The following is a 20,272-nucleotide window of genomic DNA, read 5'->3' as shown; positions in this document are numbered from 1 at the left end:
ATTTTTCTTTCTCTAAACTGAAACCTCAGCTTACAGTACCTTCTCTCTTTCCTAGTTCCCTGTCCATCCCTCTTTATTTTTTAGGACTCATTTCAGGTGACACCTCCTCTAAGAAGCCTTCTCTAACCAATCACTCCAGGAAGGCTGCTTTCAAAAGTTCTTCAGTAACTTTTCATAAACACCTGTGCACATCTTTATACTCAACTCTGTCACACAGAATAATCAGCATGTGTTTATTGTCTGTCTCCTATCATACAAATTAGGCTGGAAACTTCTTGTGGCAGGGAATGTATCTTATTTGCACTTACCATATATAAATCTTTCAGAAAATTTGATGAAATAAAACATGGAAGAATATCTCATTTGTATAAATATCAAACATCTCAAAAAGTTGACAGGATGAAAATTATATCTGACAGAAAATAAATAGAGAAAACAAAGAAGATCTTAAATGTTCTCACCACAAAAAAGATATGATAATTATGTAACATGATAGAGGTGTTAGCTAACACCACACTGGTAATCATACTCCAATATATACATAATTTTATGAAGGCAACACTTCTTATGCCTTGAGCTTACACAACGTTACATGCCAATTATATCTCAATTAAAAAAAAATAAAACTGCTTCCCTGGGTGTCATATGAATGTAAATCAAGTTCCAGTTGATAATTACAGGCAACTTGAATAAGAGACAACTTATTTTCTTAGAGAAAATTATAGAAAAATGGCTAATGGGGCAAAGTCAGTATTTTGAAGTGGAAGAATGGAAAAAACAGCATTAGGAAAGTTTCCAAAACAAGGTCCTTAATGGGAATCATGAGTAATTGCACTTAATAAAACAAGAGAAATGTGTTTAAAGAAATAGATGAGGCTGCACAATAAACTCGATGGAAAAGCCATGTATAAAAGAGACAAGTTCAAAACACTTTTAACGAAGTATTATGATGTCTATAATTTACTGCTCTTTGTGACCCTATGGACTATACAGTCCGTGGAATTCTCCAGGCCAGAATACTAGAGTGGTCAGCCTTTCCCTTCTCCAGGGGATCTTCCTAATTCATGGATCAAACCCAGGTCTCCCGCATTGCAAGCAGATTCTTTACCAGCTGAGCCACCAAGGAAGCCCAAGAAAACTGGAGTGGGTAGCCTATCCCTTCTTCAGTGGATTTTCCTGACCCAGAAATCGAACTGGGGTTTCCTGCATTTCAAGCGGATTCTTTACCAACTAAGCTATCAGGGAAGCCCATATAATTTACTGCAGGGATCCCCAATCTCTGAGACCTAATGTCCAATGATCTGAGGTGGAGCTGATGTAATAATAAAAGAAATAAACTGCAAAATAAGCATAGTGTGCTTGAAGCATCAGGAAACCATTCCTCTCTGACTTGCAGAAATTTTTTCTTCCGCAAAAGGGACCCCTGGTGCCAAAATGGTTGAGGACTGTTGATTTACTGCAAAACTGTTCAGCGTGGACAAAGAATACAAACGTGTGTGTGTACATGTGTCTGTCTATCTGGAAATTCTTCCATTTGGCTCCTAAAATCTCTGTGACATTTCACACTGTTTTATTTTGGGGTATCTTCTAGCTCTAAAAGATGTTCCAGCCTCATCTTTTCTATCTCCTGATCCAGTCCTAGAACTAGTCATTTGTCTAAGATGTACTGGTTCCTTTTATTCAAAAAGTCACCAGAAACTAAGATATGATCACTGAGGGTGTGTTCATTGCTACTAGAGTGTCACTGCATCTAAACTCCCTAAGCAGAGAGTGCTAAGAAATATAAGTATATATACCAACCGGTATAAATATGTGTAGAATTATCCATGTATCTATATATTGATATTGCTAACATTAGTTCGTGTTGATGTCTTTAATCCTAACCCAGCACCACACAGGTCATTCCACCCTTCTGCCTCGTTTACCTGAACCTCCACTTCAACACTGAGAAACACAGTTCCCACCATTCATGAACTTCATCTTCGATTTTCAGCTGCACTTGGATCTTTTTACTGATTCAGAGGACTGTTTGTTATCTGAGTCTGTACAGAAAATTCCTGCTGCTAAAATAATGTTACATTTATCTTAGGTCTACAAGCCACATGCTATTCGAACACTAAAAGGATAGAGTAGAGAACTCATCCAGCTCACAAAGTTCATCCCATTGTTTGTGTCAACTTGCCCGTGAACAGAAAACTGTGTATCAGAGTTTCATCTGGATTATAGGGATGCCAGCAATAGACTCTTCCACTTCTAATTGTTAGGATTCAGCTGTATTTTCCCAAAAAGAGAATTTGATAGCTCTGCATGGTCCAGCTGTCTTAATCAGTTTATAATAAGATGCATAATCAAGAAAAAATTTTAAAGTTGGCCTAGATTTTTAAGTATATCACTAGTTACAAGGATGGGTTCTAATAAACTGAGACTCGTGGTTAATAATAGTGAAAAGTGAAAGTCGCTCAGTCATGTCCGACTCTTGGTGACCCATGGACTGTACAAATCCATGGAATTCTCCAGGCCAGGATACTGGAGTAGGTAGCCTTTTCCCTTCTTCAGGGCATCTTCCCAACCCAGGGATCTAACCCAGGTCTCCCACATTGCAGATTCTTTACCAGCTGAGCCACAAGGGAAGTCATTGATTAATAATAAGAACAGCATAAAGGGAAATTTTACTTTCACCAGCCACAGGAGGGTAGCACAGATCTACTTCCTGGGAAGGATGCTGCCGGTCAGGCTGGACTTGTTCCTGCCTTCCTTCGTCCCAGAGAACAGCCCAGCGCTACGGTAGTAATAGATGACAGAGAGCCAGCTCTTCTCTCTTTCCATTTTACTCCTATCTCCTCTATCAGATAAAATCATCTTTAGACATGAAGGATGTGGCAAACCCAGACAAGAGCAGACTGAAGTCCAAGATGGTAAGGAGAACATGAAGAGTAAACCTAAGCTTTACCAGTGGGATCAAGCTTCTTGGTTTGAATGACCTAGATTCTAGAGCACTGAGCCCAACTTCAAAGGAGATTCCTGAGCTACCAACACCAACACTGGGCAACAGCAAAGATGCACTTTCTGAATGGACAGTAAAGACTCAATGGGTCATGTTCTGTGTGTGTCCAAGACAAAAGGCAGGTATGTGTGGGAGTTAAACATGAAATGCTTTATACGAATATGAAGGAAAACTCTTTAGTAGTGCTGGATGCCCTCAAATATGAGACTGTACTTGAAAAGGCAGTAAAATATTTCAGAAATATTCAAGTACTTATGAGAGACTATTGTGGAGTGAGTGGGGATCAGACTGGGACTAGATGGCCTCTGAACAGACTCCCAGTCCCAAGACACAGCGGTCCCTCTGCATCCAGTCTCTGAGTGTGGATTTTATAGTAATATGGTTAACTCTAGTGCTGATCATGGTCTCTTTTGTACTTTTCTTGTTAACTCCTCTGACTGTACCATTGTAAATAACGAAACTGAAAAATCCTTTACATATAATTAGAAGATAAAAATGAGCTCAGAGTAAGTGTTAACTCATCTTGGTTGAGGTTAAAAAAGCTTTTTAAAAAATATTTCTTGAAATGTTTTAATTGGGAGGTCAAGGTATATATCAGTGTTGATAAATTTTAATAAAGGTATGAAAAATCAAATGCATAAAAAAGTTGGAAACATGGCCGTCTTTATTTCATTAAAGTGCCACTAACTTTAATCATTAAAACTGAATATAAATACTTTAACTCAATTGAAATTGTAAGTAGACAATTGGAATAAATCTTGTATGACCAATATTAGCCTGATATTCAGAATGAAAAACGGAAAGAAGCGTGCAATTTCTAACTTAAACTTTTAAAAAAAGAGAATGCATAGATGAGTCTATAAATTAGAAATGAATTGTTAAGGCTCTATAAGGGACTGCAATTTAAATAAAACTTATATATTAAAACTTTAAGATACAATTTTGTTTCATTTTTCCCCTGAAATGACAGTCACTTCCTAAGTTCCAACACAGGGGCTTATAATTACTTTTCCAATAAGATAAGGAATTAAATTTCATTGCGCTCATTCAGTCAGAAAATATTTATCAAATGTTTATTCGACACAAGATGCTGCCGCTGTATTAGACGCAGTGAATTGAGAGAGAAACAAGACAGCCTCTGCCGTTTTTAGAATTTACAGCCTAGCAGAGAAAATAGACATTAAACAATGGATTACTTGGTTGGTCACATTTCACAACTGAAAGAAATGTATCCAGGATGATATTGACATTGTGTAGAGGGAAACCTCTTTAGACAGAGGTGAGGGTAGGGTGGAAGAGGTCAGGATAGATCGTTCCTGGTGGAAACGTTGACAGAGGGAAGTTTTAAAGCAGAAGAAAGAATCGGGAGAGTGAAACATAAAGAGAAGATGATGATCCAAAGGAAAGGGTGAAGCAAGGGCGAAGCCTCTGAAGCAGGAGGGACCATAGCATTTAAAAGACTTGAAATGGTTCCTGCCCCAGGCCACACAAGTAGTGAGGCAGTGGGAGAGGTGAACATAATGGCCCGGGACCAGCAGGGTCCACAGACCCAGACCTGAGCTGACGGCTCCTTCCATCCCAGGTTCATCCTCTGAACCTGCTGCGTTCATCTGGGTAAAAGAGATACAGTTGTGATTTCTCTATTCCTCTTTTGTCAGGTCTACTATCTGTCTACATTACTGATGGTATGCCTTGTTATCTTAAGTAAAAAGTGTGAATCACTTTCAAAGTAATATACATGAAGTCTGAAATAGGAAATGAGGTCTGAAGTGAAAGTTGCTCCGTCATGTCCGGCTCTTTGTGACCCCATGGACTGCAGAGTCGATGGAATTCTCCAGGCCAGAATACTGGAGTGGGTAGCCTTACCCTTCTCCAGGGGATCTCCCCAACCCAGGGATCAAACCCAGGTCTCCAGCGCTGCAGGCGGATTCTTTACCAGCTGAGCCACAGGGAAATAGTAAATAAATATAAATAAACTTCTGCTATATTCTTATCCATTTCCATTACAATAAGGGATTTGCAAATAAATGTAAAACAATCCGTTCTTCTCCTAAAACAATGTTAAAAGTTTGGAAATAAAAACTAGCATATACCACCAAATGCAGTTTGAGTGAATATCCTTCAAATAGCAAGCAACATCTTGGAAAAGGGAGAAAATGCATCACATAGCATGGAGACAAAATGTATTTCTCTATTTTCAAAATCTCATGATTATCTTCCAAGTACAAAAATAAAATGTCTTCCTTTAAAACAGGTATCATACATGAATTTTATACTATTTCAGAAGGAAATCACTAGCTGAGTCCAGAAACAGAATGATTTTCTTACAACAAAATCACATTTTCCAATTTAAGGTTTATTCATTTTCCTTCTTCTCTGTTCTTCCTGCTGTTTACCCATTGAGAATTAAATTGTTTATTTATGCCACTATAAAAGAGTAAGTAGGGAAAACAAAACAAACACCTAAAACTAAATGCCATTTGTTTTGTTTCCAATTTCAAGGAAACTATTGGTTGAAGAGACTTGGAAATGAATAATAAAAGAATTAATTTCCACTTGGAAGAATCAAGAGGCCATCAAATAAATTTCTTCCTCTGATAAATAAGAAAACTAAAACCTAAGGAGATTAAATGATTTATACAAGTTTTACTAACAAGTAAGGCTGATTTCTGGTTTCCAGCTCTTCCCAATACACCCTACCCATGATTTTACTTTGCCATGTTTTGCCTTATCCAGGTAACAAAGAAGCGGCCACATCCTGCTGTTCAAACTGCTGTGTGTTCCGTGCCTCGTAGCTCAGTCATGTCCAACTCTTTGAGACCCCACGCACTGTAGCCCACCAGGCTCCTCAGTCCATGGAATTCTCCAGGCAAGAATACTGGGTGGGTTGCCAGGCCCTGCTCCAGGGGATCTTCCCAACCCAGGGATCAAACCCAGGTCTCCGGCATTGCAGGCAGATTCTTTACCCCCTGAGGCACCAGGAAAGCCCACCAATACTGTTCAAACTGCAATAATGTTAAAAGCAAAATTTATCCAAGATCCTGTTTTTAAAGTATCAACTTCAGAAGAATCTATGTTACAAGTAATGAGATTGTCTCAAAAAAAAAAAAAAAAAAAAGCCAGCAAAGCAATAGACCAAGATGCAAAAGAAAAGGGCCCTAAGCCTGCTGTCATTTAATCTTTATGTACCCCTTCAAATGGATAACCTTGATGTTGAAAGTAAAGGAATCAATTTTGTTACATTTTATGCCCATAGGTGACAGTAAGTTTGTGAAGTGCTTACCAGAAAGAGCTTGGCTGGTTGTCTAGCAACAAAGTAAATACACATGTCAGTATAAACTAACTACTCTTTAGAAGGAACCACTTTCATTATTCACTTATTAAATCTATCTCTTAACAAAGACGAAAAAATGATACAAGATCTGGTAGGGGAGAGGGTGGACATGTTAAGAGGAAAAGTAAGTTCCAGAAGTTTAAAAATTAACTTCTAATAATTTATGAGGATAGACTCTTTTTTTCCCCCCATAAGTCAAATAGACCTGTGAAGAGGTAGATTAGATACTGATGAAGGACAAAATACTCTAGAATCACCAATTCATAAAACCGTCTCTGCATCAGCGCTGAGCACCTAACTCCTATAATTCAACTAGACTCGACTGACTGTGGCTAACTGGATAAAATTCACTAATAACGTTTATCAAAATCATTAATATTACAGAGGCCATTTTCAAGGAAAAGCTTTGGTTTAGCTATACATTGAAAATGTATGGTGAAAGAAAAAATAATATATGAGTCATTTACAGTTTGCCATGTGAAGTATGCCTACTGTTACTGCCAGGCCACAAACCGTCTCTCTTATTATTGTTATTGCTGTTGTTACTTTAATCTCTGATGCTGGAGCCAAGAGCCAAGAGAATTTGACCTTGTTCCTGCAGTAATCAATTAAGAAGCTTCTGTCTATCTGTTCCATTCTGTTCCCAGGAGCAGCTTTGACTCTTAACTCCCTGTCTGGCTCCTGAATTGATGGCATGGTGACTGACTTCTGGATGTTTTTTTGCTTCCTGACAACTACAATTTGTCTTGCAGTGATTTCTGATACCTGTGTACTTCCTGGATTTGCAGTTTGCTTACCTGACTCCCATCTCGTATTTCAGTTTGTTTCATTTAGCCTGGTTTTGTATTCTGCTTCTGCCCCTAACACCTATCTCACTCACAGCCCCTCTGCCTATAAAGTTCTATTGACACTTTCTATTCTAGAATTTAACATATTAGATAAATTTCAACATTTGGTCCCATTTCTTTTTAGACAAAATGCTCAACATTGATAATGTTTCCACACGGTGGTTTTCAAGATCTCTTGGGCTGCTCGTTTAAATGTAATAAATTCTTCATGAGTCAAGTCAAACTAAATACATTGTTATATGAACAGTATGCATAATTTAGAAACAAGCAAAGTTCATTTTAAATCCCATTGGCTTCAGGGACGCCACTATACTTAAATATTGCAATTGTAGGGTTAAGAAGGAAAGACAATAATAATATGATGATGATGAGAGTGATGAAAAAGACTGGCATCATCCTTTGAGGAGTACATGCACCTACTATGGTACCTGGGTTTTCACTGGAACCGAAAACACACTGTTCCGTGAACAGATTCTAGAGTATTGACTAACTACTTCATTACAGATGTGGAAAAAAGCAACATAATTCAAGTATGGTACTTGTGTTACTCAAGATCGAGATCACACACAAAGTAAGCCAAAGAGCTCTAATTAGAAATGGAGTCTTCTATAACTTCAAAACTTCAAAACGGAGATTTTCAGCCATTTTTCTAAGTTTCTCCTAAGAAACCCAACCTTAACACCCCTGAAATTCTGTTAAAAAGAAAACAGATTGAATATGTGACTCTGACTAAAAGCTTTAAAGGCATTATCTTTTCACCTTTAAAGCAGTACACCCAAAGGGAAGGAAAAGCAGTTATTCTCCACAATTGTAAAGTAGTGTGTGTAAACTGGTACAAGTACCATGGGAAACTATTTGGCAGTTTTTCCTAAAGCTAAAGAAAGAGGTACACAGTCACAGGTAATCCTATGCTGAGTACAGATGGACTGTAAAGAAATAAGTGAACATGTCTACTAAAAGCCATGCGTATGAATGCTCATATCAGAATTATTAGTAATAGCCTAAAACTCTAAACAGCCTCAAATTCCATAAATTCCAAAATTAATTCTACAGGTTGTGATATATTCATACATTGGAATAGCAATCGAAAAAGGACAACTATGTAACCTCATAGACATAAAATGGAGCTACAGAACTCTGACACAAAATAGTAGGCTGTTTGGTTTCATAAAGTCCTAAAACATGGGAAACTGAACTCTGGTGGCTGGTGAGAGAAGTGTTTTCTTTGAGAGGGCAGTATTGCCTGGAAGAAGCAAGGAGCTCTTCCAGAGCACAGGACACACTCTGCGTTGATTTGAGAGTCGGGTGTCTCTCATATTCATAAATATTCGCTGGACAATTAAGATGTGTGCATGTCTAACTTATGCTTTCATTTAAAAAAAGAAGTGTTTCAGAATGAGATAAAAATAAATTATTATTTATTAAAAGTTTATAACAATTATAAAAAAATACATTATTTGAAGCACTAAGTTTGAGTCTAACTTTTCTATAAGCCATGTTTATAACTATAAACTACAACTACGACTTTCTCCTGAAATATAGGTTTAAAAAGAAGAGTTAATAATCAATGCTGAGAAATGGTATCACCTTTTGGAGTAAGAAAAGGTCATATTGGATCATTTTCTCGCAGTGTATTAGAAAATAAATTCTATATGGAAGTAAAACTCAAATAAGCAAAGATATCTAAAACGACACCCAAAAAGGTTATTTTTCTATTACTCAGTTGCATAAGTCTATCTGTAAAACTCTATTTAAAACGTGAAGGAAAATACCAAAGTATTTTCTTTCATATTTTAAAATGTCGTTGAAAACTCAAAAGCAGAATTTGAAAAGCAAACAATAGGCTAGGAAATATATTTTCACAGCCTCTGACAGGAAACGGTAACATTATCTGTAGCATATAAAGAATGCTCATAAGCTGTAAATGTATTTTTCTAAGAAAAGCAGCACAGCAGAAATAAAGAGGATATAGACAACATAAAAAATAAATAAAATATACAGTCTATCCACATGAGAACTGTTTGACTTTATAAATCAAGTGGATGCAACTAAAATTACAAATAAGAAATGTTTTTTCTAGCAAATTGATAAAAAGTAAAAATATAATATTTAGAGGAGTAAGAAGAAGACTCTTGAGAGCCTCTTGGATTACAAGATCAAACCAGTCAATCCGAAAGGAAATCAACCCTAAATATTCATTGGAAGGACTGATCCTGAAGCTGAAGCTACAATATTTGCCCACCTGATATGAAAAGCCGACTCATTGGAAAAGACCCTGATGCTGGGAAAGATTGGGGGCAGGAGGAGAAGGGGACGACAGAGGATGAGATGGTTGGATGGCATCACCAACTCAAAGGACATGGGTTTGAGCAAACTCTGGGAGATAGTGAAAGTTAGAGAAGCCTGGCGTGCTGCAGTCCATGGGGTCCCAAAGTCAGACATGACTAAGCAACTAAACAACAACAACAATGAAGAAGTACAGTATGTCCCCTACATATAAATAACTTCCATTTCAGAAGCATTTTCGTAAACCCAACAAAGTTAGCCTAAGTGACTGACTATGGAGACAATCGCCTATATACTGTACTGTAGTAGGTTTCTAATATTTTTCACACAAATGATACACAAAAACCAAAAACAAAGATACCATTTTCAATCTCACAGTACAGTACCTTGAAAAGTCCAGTAGTACAGTACAATAGCTGGCATACCAGGGTTGGCATTGAGTGAAGAGGCAAGAAGACTTTCTGACCGGAGGGGTGAGAGGAGGTAGGAGACCGCAGAGCTGAAGGAGAAATAGGAGATGGAAGGCAAGCTGCACTTTCACAGACGCCCGATGCTGATGGCACAGGTTCTGACTCCTTGCTGGATTCAGTTCTGTCTAGCCTCTTGAAAAGGATGATCTAGTGATGTCTGCATGGTATCTCTCTTCTTTTTTTTATTCTTTTTCTCATCACTGATGATGTGACAACACTGGACTGCTTTCTGAACCGCTGTTGCAACCTTCCTGTTCCATTCTAGGTTCGTGTCCTGTGATGCAAAAACTAACAGTGCCTCTTCAAACAAAGAACATCACCTGGCCATTTCCTATGCCGTGAATCCCTTCAGTTCTTCATTTACTTCTTCCTCCTGTCTCTCTTTGCCCTTTCTCTGGGCCTCCGATTCCATTCATTAGTAAGCTCCTTGTGTTGCCCAGCAAGTTCAATGAAGGCATCCTCTTGCAAATTCAGCTCCAGCTTCTCACTGAGGGTCACTGACCTGCTGAAGGCCTCTTTGGATTCCTCATCCAGCTTCTCAGAGCCACAAAAACTGCAAACAAACTTCAGGCAAAGGTTCTCCCAAACTCCATTCACAGTGATGACTGTAACCTCACACCAAACAAAGTCAATGTTTTTTATGGCCTTGTAGATGTTATTCAGTTCAGTGCAGTTCAGTCGCTCAGTCGTGTCCGACTCTTTGCGACCCCATGGACTGCAGCACACCAGGCCTCCCTGTCCATCACCAACTCCTGGAGTTTACTCAAGCTCATGTCCATTGCATTGGTGATGCCAACCAACCATCTCATCCCCTGTCATCTCCTTCTCCTCCCGCCTTCAATCTTTCCCAGCATCAGGGTCTTTTCCAATGAGTCAGCTCTTCGCATCAGGTGGCCAAAGGATTGGAGTTTCAGCTTCGAGATCAGTCCTTCCAATGAATATTCAGGACTGATTTCCTTTAGGATGTTATAATCTTTTGGAAATTGTTGTATGATTATTTCTGATTTGTGACTTGTCTTTACTGTCTGACAAAAAGTGTGGTGTAAATGGCATTTCTTGAAAGTCACTATGACTCTGTGGTCCATGGGTACATAGGGAGTATTTGATGGCAGATCCACTATTTTGATGTTGGGATGAAAGACACCCATGAATGGAAGTGGTCTGGAGCATTGTTGAACAGAAAAAGAATGTTGAATTGAATGTCTTTTTCTAAGCAATATTTCTCTACCTCTGTGATAAAATGATGGAAAAACCAGTCCTGGAAAATGGTCTGTGTAACCCAGGCTTTGGGGTCACTCTTCCACACAACAGTGAAGAGTCCTTGGCTATGGTTCAAGGGCTCTTGGGGTCTCTGAATGACCTAAGAGAGGCTTCAGCTTCACAGTGCCAGAAGCATTGCCACCAAACAACACTGTTAGCCCATTCTTTGTTGCTTAGCAGCCGGGCATCAACTTCTCTTCCTTACTGATGTAACTTCAGTCTGACATTCTATTCCAGTACAGTCCTGTCTCAACCACATTCAAACCTTGCTCAGGTAAATGCTCGCCTTCATCAGTAATTTCTCTGAAGCATTTCAGGAAATCCTCAGGCCGCTATGGTATCTGCACTTGTGGCCTCATCACTTACTTTTATGTTGGCTCTAGTCATGACCCAATGAAACCAGTCATGGCTGGCATGAAAAGATACACCCTCTGATTCTTTGCCATGCTGCTTCTTCAAGTTTTCATGAAGGCTTTTAGGCTCCCCTGGCGACTCAGATGGCAAAGAATCTGCCTGCAATGTGGGAGACCCAGGTTCTGCTCCTGGGTTGGAAAGATCCCCTGGAGAAGGGAATGGCAACACACTCCAAAACTGCTGCCTGGAAAATTCCATGGACAGAGAAGCCTGGTGGGGCTCCATGGGGTCCATGAGATCACAAAGAGCTGGACATGACTGACTGACTAACACTTCACTTTCACTGCATCAACATTAAGCTGAGCAGGACTTGACACTGATGCTGCATTCACACACACAGAAGTTTCTCCATCTCCTCCATTACTTTTCCATGCTTCTTCAATATTACTGTGGACATTTTTGACACTGTTCACATTTCCACAATCTTGAGTATCGTGCTGATGGCTGTGTGATTTGTGTTACAAACGTGATAGATATCTGCCATCTTTTCACCTCACTCCAACTCAATTATTTTCACTTTTACATCCATTGTTATCTCTTGGCACTTCTTAGCAGCACCAGCTACATCTCTGCAGCTTCCAGACATCCTGGGCTTAAAATAAAGGTACTATAATACTGTAGGCTATACAGTACTGAGCAGGAAAGTACACAAAGGCAGAGCTACCTGTAGAGGATGCATGCATGTGACGATGCATGCTGGACATGTGAACTTTGTGACAGGACACAGGAAAGCATGTCCACACTTTTGAAACTTCGAAACTTGAAGGTTCATATGTACGGGACTTTCTATACAGCAAGATACACACTATTATGAATGCTTATTACATGTAAATTGGCTCAAACGTTGAGTGAAATCTAGCAATAGAGCAAGCAAGAACATTTAAATGTCTGTGCATTCTGACTCAGTAATTCCGATTAGTAGAATCCATTTAAAAAATAAAACAGCAATCAGAAATGTAAATTAGTAGTTGTATACAAGAAATAAGCATCATTCTCTTCTAGAAAAGCTCAGCAGATACTTACTGAGAACCTACAACATTCCAGGCAATATAGTACTAAAGGGACTGCAATAAACGAGATATGAAATCTGTGTAATAACAGCCAATATAAACTTTAAACAGATAATTAGTAGCACAATTGTTACAATGAACAGGCAATATTACTGTGTTGTGAAAGTATGTAAAAGATGTGAGCTATTGGGGCAATTATAAAAGCCTCTGAGAAAATGATATTCAAAATGAAACGTGATGGTTGATAGATAGCACTGCCCTTAGACTCAGGCATGAAGGATCCTTGTCTGGGCTTTGTTCTTAGAGGATGTTACATATTCTATCAAGAACACGTGACTTCCTCTACCACTCAGGGTCCAGCACAAAACATCCACACTCATGACCAACACATCCTTCAATCCTCAGGAACATATTTATTTTTCTGTCTTTAAAGCAAGCAATACCTGTCTCTAAATGCCTTGAATGTTTGTGTATTACACCCTTGTCAATATCAGAAATGGGCATTTTCATAGTGTGAGGGGGAACTGATTGACAGAAGTGCTTAAATATGAGAAAGAAATAAACTAAATTACTTAAAAATTCTCTTAGTTGAAATTCCCTATCAGATTACTTGAATGCAATCAAATCATGCATAACAAAGTAGCTTTAACTACTCTTGTCAAACATCTGTTTTTATTCTTCTTTGGGGGTTATAATTCATGGTCCAGAGGTACTCAGAGAAAAGTACAGTATTTTAAATATTTGCACTTGGCAACTAAGAAATATTTTGAAATTTAAATATTCACATTAGTCCTAAGTTTGTATATATGTAGTCCTATATTTCAAATACATGAAACATAATAACAATCTGTTATACTGACTAGATGCAAATGGAAAGTCAGAATTATAGTTTTACTCTGTTAAAAATTTTTAATAAGATTCTACTAAAAGCTCAAGAATTAAGTACAAAATTATTCATAAAAAATAACTTGGTTCATATATTGACTTACATGAGTCAATTTATATATAAATTAAATATTAGTATATTATTAATTCATGTATTAATTGAAAATTTCCTTTACCATTAAATTTTAGTAGGTATTAAGATTTTATAGGAAAAATAATTTTTTAAAACATGAAAAATAACTATATGCATGGTTTATATTTACATTAATTTCCATTTGTGAAAATATAAATTTATATGTTTTATAATAATTTTATTTTTTCATATTTCTTAAAAGTGAGTAACAGTAGAAATCAAAATAAAACTAAATAAAATTATTTATTAATTTTAACACCACATTAACAAAAGGAAGAATAAGTCACATGAACATCTCAATAGACACAGAAAAAGCATCTGGTGAAATTCAAACTCCATTCCTGATAAACATTCTCAAAATTTGATACAGAGGAAACATACCTCAACATAATAAAGACTATTTATAACCAATCTACAGTGTTGGAGAAGACTCTTGAGAGTCCAAAGGACTCTTGAGAGTACAGTCCCTTCGACTGCAGGGAGATCAAACCAGTCAATCCTGAAGGAAATCAATCCTGAATATTCATAGGAAGGACTGATCTTGAAGCTAAAACTCCAATAATTTGGCCACCTGATGCAAAGAGCTGATTCATTAGAAAAGACTCTGATCCTGGGGAAGATTGAAGGTGGAAGGAGAAAGGAACAACAGAGGATGAGATGGCTGGATGGCATCACTGACTCTATGGACATGAGTTTGAGCAAGCTCTGGGAGAAGCTGAAGGGCAGGGAAGCCTGGTGTGCTGCAGTCCGTGGGGATGCAAAGAGTCAGACACGACTGAGCCACTGAAGAGCAACAGCAGCAGCCAACATCAAGCTTAATGGTGAAAAACTGAAAGCCTTTCCTCTAAAATCAGGAACAAAATAAGGATGTCCACTCTCACTGGTTTTGTTGAAGATGTTATTTGAACTCCTAGCCACAACAATCAAAGAAAAGTAAATGAAAGGAATTCAAACTGGAAAGGAAGATGTAAAACTGTCACTGTTTGCAGATGAAAAGGTACTATATAGAGTAAATCCTCATGATGTTACAAAAAATGTACTAGAGCTCATCAATGAAATCAGAAAAGTTGCAGGATACAAAATTAATATGCAGAAATCACTTGCTTTTCTATACACTAAGAACAAAGTTTTGATACAGTTCATGGGGTTATGTGTAAATGCTAGCTTAAAATTCAAGATTCAAAAAGATAAGAACATGGCATCCAGTCCCATCACTTCATGACAAATAGATGGGGAAAGACTGGAAAAAGTGACAGACTTTATTTTCTTGCGTTCCAAAATCACTGCAGACATTGACTGCAGTCATGTGATGAAAAGACACTTGCTCTTGGAAGAAAAGCTATAACCAACCCATACCGTATATTAAAAAGCAGACATTATTTTGCCGACAAAGGCCCATCTAGTCAAAGCTATGGTTTTCCCAGTAGTCATGTATGGAAGTGAGAGTTGGACTATAAAGAAAGTTTTGCTCTGAAGAATTTATGTTTTTGAACTGTGATGTTGGAGAAGACTCTTGAGAGTCCCTTGGACAGCAATGAAATCCAAGCAGTCCATCCTAATGGAAATCAGTCCTCGATATTCATTGGAGGAACTGATGCTGAAGCTGAAGCTCCAATACTTTGGCCACCTGATGTGAAGAACTGACTCATTGGAAAACATCCTAATGCTGGGAAAGATTGAAGGCAGGAGAAGAAGGGGATAACAGAGAGTGATACGGTTGGGCATCACCAACTCCATAGACATGAGTTTGAGCAAGGTCTAGGAGTTGGTGATGGACAGGGAAGCCTGGCATGCTGTAGTTCATGGGGTCGCAAAGAGTTGGACACCACTGAGTCATTGAACTGAAGAGCAAATTATCAAAAAAGGGAAAAAATTCATTTAAAAGTGCATCAAAAGTAATAAAATATCTAGGGATAAAATGAACCAAGGAGGTAAATAACCTTTAGTCTGAGAACTATATAACATTCATGAAGGAAATTGAAGATGATTCCAACAAATGGGAAGATATATGTTCATTGTTTGGAATAATGAATATTACTAAAATGCCCATGTTATCCAAAGCAAGTCTACAGATTCAGTGCAATCCCAACCAAAATACCCACGAGATTTATCACAGTGTGTGCGTGTTCAGCTGCTTCAGGCATGTCCAACTCTTTGTGACCCCAGGGATCCTCTGCCCGTGGGGATTTCTCTGGCAAATATATTTGAGAGGGTTGCCCTGCCCTCCTCCAGAAGATCTCCCTGACCCGGGGATCGAATCTGTGTCTCCTGCATTGCAGGTGGATTCTTTACCACTGAGCCACCAAGGAAGCCCATTTATCCCAGAACTAAAGCAACCCATGTTTCGAGAGAACAGCATGTATATTATCTATGGTGAAACAGATCACCAGCCCAGGTGGGATGCATGAGACGAGTGCTCGGGCCTGGTGCACTGGGAGGACCCAGAGGAGTCGGGTGGAGAGGGAGGTGGGAGGGGGGATCGGGATGGGGAACACGTGTAACTCTATGGCTGATTCATGTCAATGTATGACAAAACCCACTGCACTGTTGTGAAGTAATTAGCCTCCAACTAATAAAAACAAATAGAAAAAAAAAAACCAACCCATGTAATGGAAAGGTACCCATTATTTTGTAATAGCTTTAATCATAGTAAAATCTAGAAAATTACTGAATCACTATGTTGTACATCTGAAACTAACATAATATTGCAAATCTATTATATTTCAATAAAACTTGCTTTAAATAAAGATAGCAAGCTTTCGATAATATTGCCAATACAGATGGTGAAAGAAATGTGAATGAACCAGAAATTTAGCTGAAAAACCCCAAGAACTTCTTTTTGCCAGTTATTTTTTATGTTATTAGAAGAAATAGTCTCAAGTGCAGCAAGACTGATGACAGTATTTGAAACAGTTAGATATCGTAAGTGACATTTTCTCGACCTAATATATGAAGAGCATATTAAATATTTTACCCAGTAACCTCTCTCAAACATATGGGAGGAATATAATCTGCTGTTAAAGCAACTGGATGTCATTCAACAAAGTTACAGCATACCAGAAGAATTAAAGGAAACAATCAAATATTCTCAGATGAAGAATGACGTGTGGTCTAGTAAAATAAAAATTAATTTTGAATTTTAGCACATCAATAGCTATTTCATAGTAACTTTTATCTGTTACTAATAATATTAACAAACTTTTAAAAAGCTGAACATATTTTAAAGTGTTAATTTTTTTTAAAGATGAAAAATTTTTTATACTTTTTCCATTAATATAAACTGCATGTGAAACTGGCAAAATGTTAGCCAATGAAATACAACACAGAAATAAAAATGTTTCCCTGGAGGAAACGATTCACATGCAAATATTGCAAACTACTTAATATAGAGTTTATTTTCTATCTCTACAGACCAAGACATAGCTTTGATTAAATAGAGGGATAAACAGATTGAGGGAAACAGTACTATTTTTTAAAGTTGCTGTTTTTATAAACATTCTATCATTAAAATATTTGAAAATAGAAACTCTGTGTAGATCCACATATTGCTATGAGATTATGAGGATTGTAACTATAAATAAAACTGATTATGTGATGTTAAAATAAGTTGAACTACTTTCTCATTATGATAATTTATCATACACAACCATTTTATGATATTTGAACATGATGTATAAAATAGTTTTCCAATCTAGATACTGCTTTAAGAAATGTTCTACTACTTTGCCAAAATAACTGTATTCAATTTTAAATCCACAAGATTCAAAAGAATGGAATCAAATCATGTGAAAATATTCTTTAGAACAACCTGAGCAGTGACTTTGTTAAAATGAAAACAAATTTATGGATCAGTAATTTGTAAATGATGTGTTTTATCCAAATATCTTTGTATATCAAAACACATCAGATAAGCACAGTCTCAATTAGATGGAGTGATCTTTGATCCTGATATTCTTGCCATCATTCAATAGTGGAAAAATCACGCTTAGAAAAACTTTTTATTTATGATGGTTTATTTGTGTGGGTAAGTAAAAGCAACTTGTTTTATATATCATCTGCTAGCTTGATTTATACCTTTAAATTTAGACATTATATGTGGCCTCCAACAGCACCTATGTTTCTGGTTGTACATATGTTAAATATTGGACAGGAGTTCAATCAGAAGAAGTTAATTCAGTAAAGAGACGGTGGTACACGGAGGAGGAGAAGTATTTAAGAAATTAAAAACAGCATATATAATAGTCTAGAATTATTTTTAAAAAAACATTATTTCTTTATAGGAACTAAAAGCATTTCAACATGCTAGAACATTAGATATGGAATAAAATGTAGCAGTGGATATTAACAATAGGTGAATAGCTGAATATTTTATGCTATATCCAAAAAGTAAAATGCTCCATAGTCACTGAAAATCAAATTTATGAAGCCTATGAAATTTATAGGCAAATGTTTACAATCTAAGCTTGCTACTGCTGCTGCTAAGTCACTTCAGTCGTGTCCGACTCTGTGCGACCCCATAGACGGCAGCCCACCAGGCTCCGCCATCCCTGAGATTGTCCAGGCAAGAACACTGGAGTGGGTTGCCATCTCCTTCTCCAATGCATGAAAGTGAAAAGTGAAAATGAAGTCGCTCAGTCATGTCAGACTCTTCGAGACCCCATGGACTGCAGTCTACCAGGCTCCTCCGTCCATGGGGTTTTCCAGGCAGGAGTACCGGAGTGGGTTGCCATACAATCTAAGCTTAAGTACATAATAAAGATATAAGCAAGATTTACACTGTGATCTGGATTACCTCTGTTTTTGCTTTCTCTCTCATTCTGATAACAGGTCTGTGTCTGTCTCTCTTCTGAGCATTCTGTGGATTTATTCATACACACAAAAAGTCTAAGTAAATAATCTGAAATAGAGTTGATTTTTCCAACAGTTCCTTTATATTAAGAGCCTTAAAATACCAACTCCTCCCACACATCTCAGCCAAAATGGGATATACACAGCATCTTATTAACTGGAGTCTAATTTTGTATCAGTGAATGATAATCTGTTACATATTTTTGTATCTCCCATAGGACCTACCCTATCATTTTGATATAATCATGCATCCAAAAAAATGCTATTTTAAACATGAGTTCACCGTAAGAACTGAACTTCCCAGTATTAGAATGAAATTAAAACAACAGGCACAGCAAATAAGCTAAAGACAAAAGGAGACAAATGGACTGTCCTTACTTTGGCTGCAGTTTCTTCAGCTATGAAAATGACAAAATACACTGTGGAAGGAACCGCAGGTTAATTGAAATTTTTTGTTCAGCTCTTACTTGGGAACATCGGAAGAGCACCATTAGTATTTGCAAAGCTAGAGTAGACAGGAGGCGGGGGGCAGTATGGACCTGTTTAATATACATGCCTCATGACTAGCCATTCTCCTCAGGTCATGATAGTCAGAAAGAATCCCTGCCACTCGTCCCCAGATGATGATACAGGGGGACAGCAGAAGCATCAATAAATCAGGGTGATCACGCCCAGAGCCAGTGCAGAATGTTGCTCTTCCTGCTTTAAGAATGCTAACAGGAAATTGAGTCCACAGCATTTCATAAGCAGTCAGACATAAGGGACTCTTTGAATGAACAGGTGAAGGGCTCAGGCACCCTTTGCTTGCCACCATCTCTTTCTGTATTTCCCTCTGCAGTATTTCAGTAAGGAAAGCATAGACTTTTCCAAAGCTGGAAGTCTGTAGTGGTTGGAGGTTGCACGTAGATGGGTGGACAGTGGTGATACAGAAAGATGCTAAAAGTCGTTGTTTCAATTACAAATTGCTGCACAATGAACTGCCTCAGAATGTATCAGCCTGGAACAAGCGCCATTTCTTTGCCATCGGTGCTGGCCATCTTGACAGGCTCATCCGGGAGAGTGCATCTCAGTTCCATGTGTTGGTTCAGAGACAGCGAGTCCCAGAGGGCTTCCCTTGTTCATGAACTCAGCTAGCACTCTCCCCGCATAACTTCTCCAGCAGAGGATTACTGCACTTCTTGACTTGGCGGCTGAGTTTCAAGAAAGCAAGCCCCAGTGTGCAAGGACTTATCAAGTCTGGTTGAGTCATGTTCTCCGTGTTCATTTGGCCAAGCCAGTCAGTTCAGTTCAGTCACTCAGTCGTGTCCAACTCTTTGCGACCCCATGAACCGCAGCACGCCAGGCCTCCCTGTCCATCACCAACTCCGAGAGTTTACTCAAACTCATGTCCATCGAGTCGGTGATGCCATCCAGCCATCTCATCCTCTGTCGTCCCCTTTTCCTCCCACTTCAACCTTTCCCAGCATCTGGGTCTTTTCATTTGGCCAAAGCAAGCAACAAAAACAAGCCCAGAGTCAATGTGTAAAGAGTTTACATCAGGGTATGGGTACTATTACTATACAAGCAGAAAGCTACATAGACGGGCTTTCAGCAGTGCAGTCAAATGGCCTCAAAGAGACATGACACAGTTTGTGTAACTAGATGAAGGTTATTCTCGATGCAAAACATCCAGAATGCACTACTTGCCAGTAATTACACACTTTATTTTTTTTTTAATTTATTTATTTTACTTTACAATATTGTATTGGTTTTGCCATACATTGACTTGAATCCTCCACGG

The sequence above is a fragment of the Muntiacus reevesi genome, chromosome 1, assembly GCF_963930625.1.
Source record: "Muntiacus reevesi chromosome 1, mMunRee1.1, whole genome shotgun sequence".
Taxonomy (NCBI): Eukaryota; Metazoa; Chordata; class Mammalia; order Artiodactyla; family Cervidae; genus Muntiacus; species Muntiacus reevesi.
The sequence above is the reverse complement of the archived record's forward strand: the minus strand, read 5'-3'. Positions refer to the sequence as shown.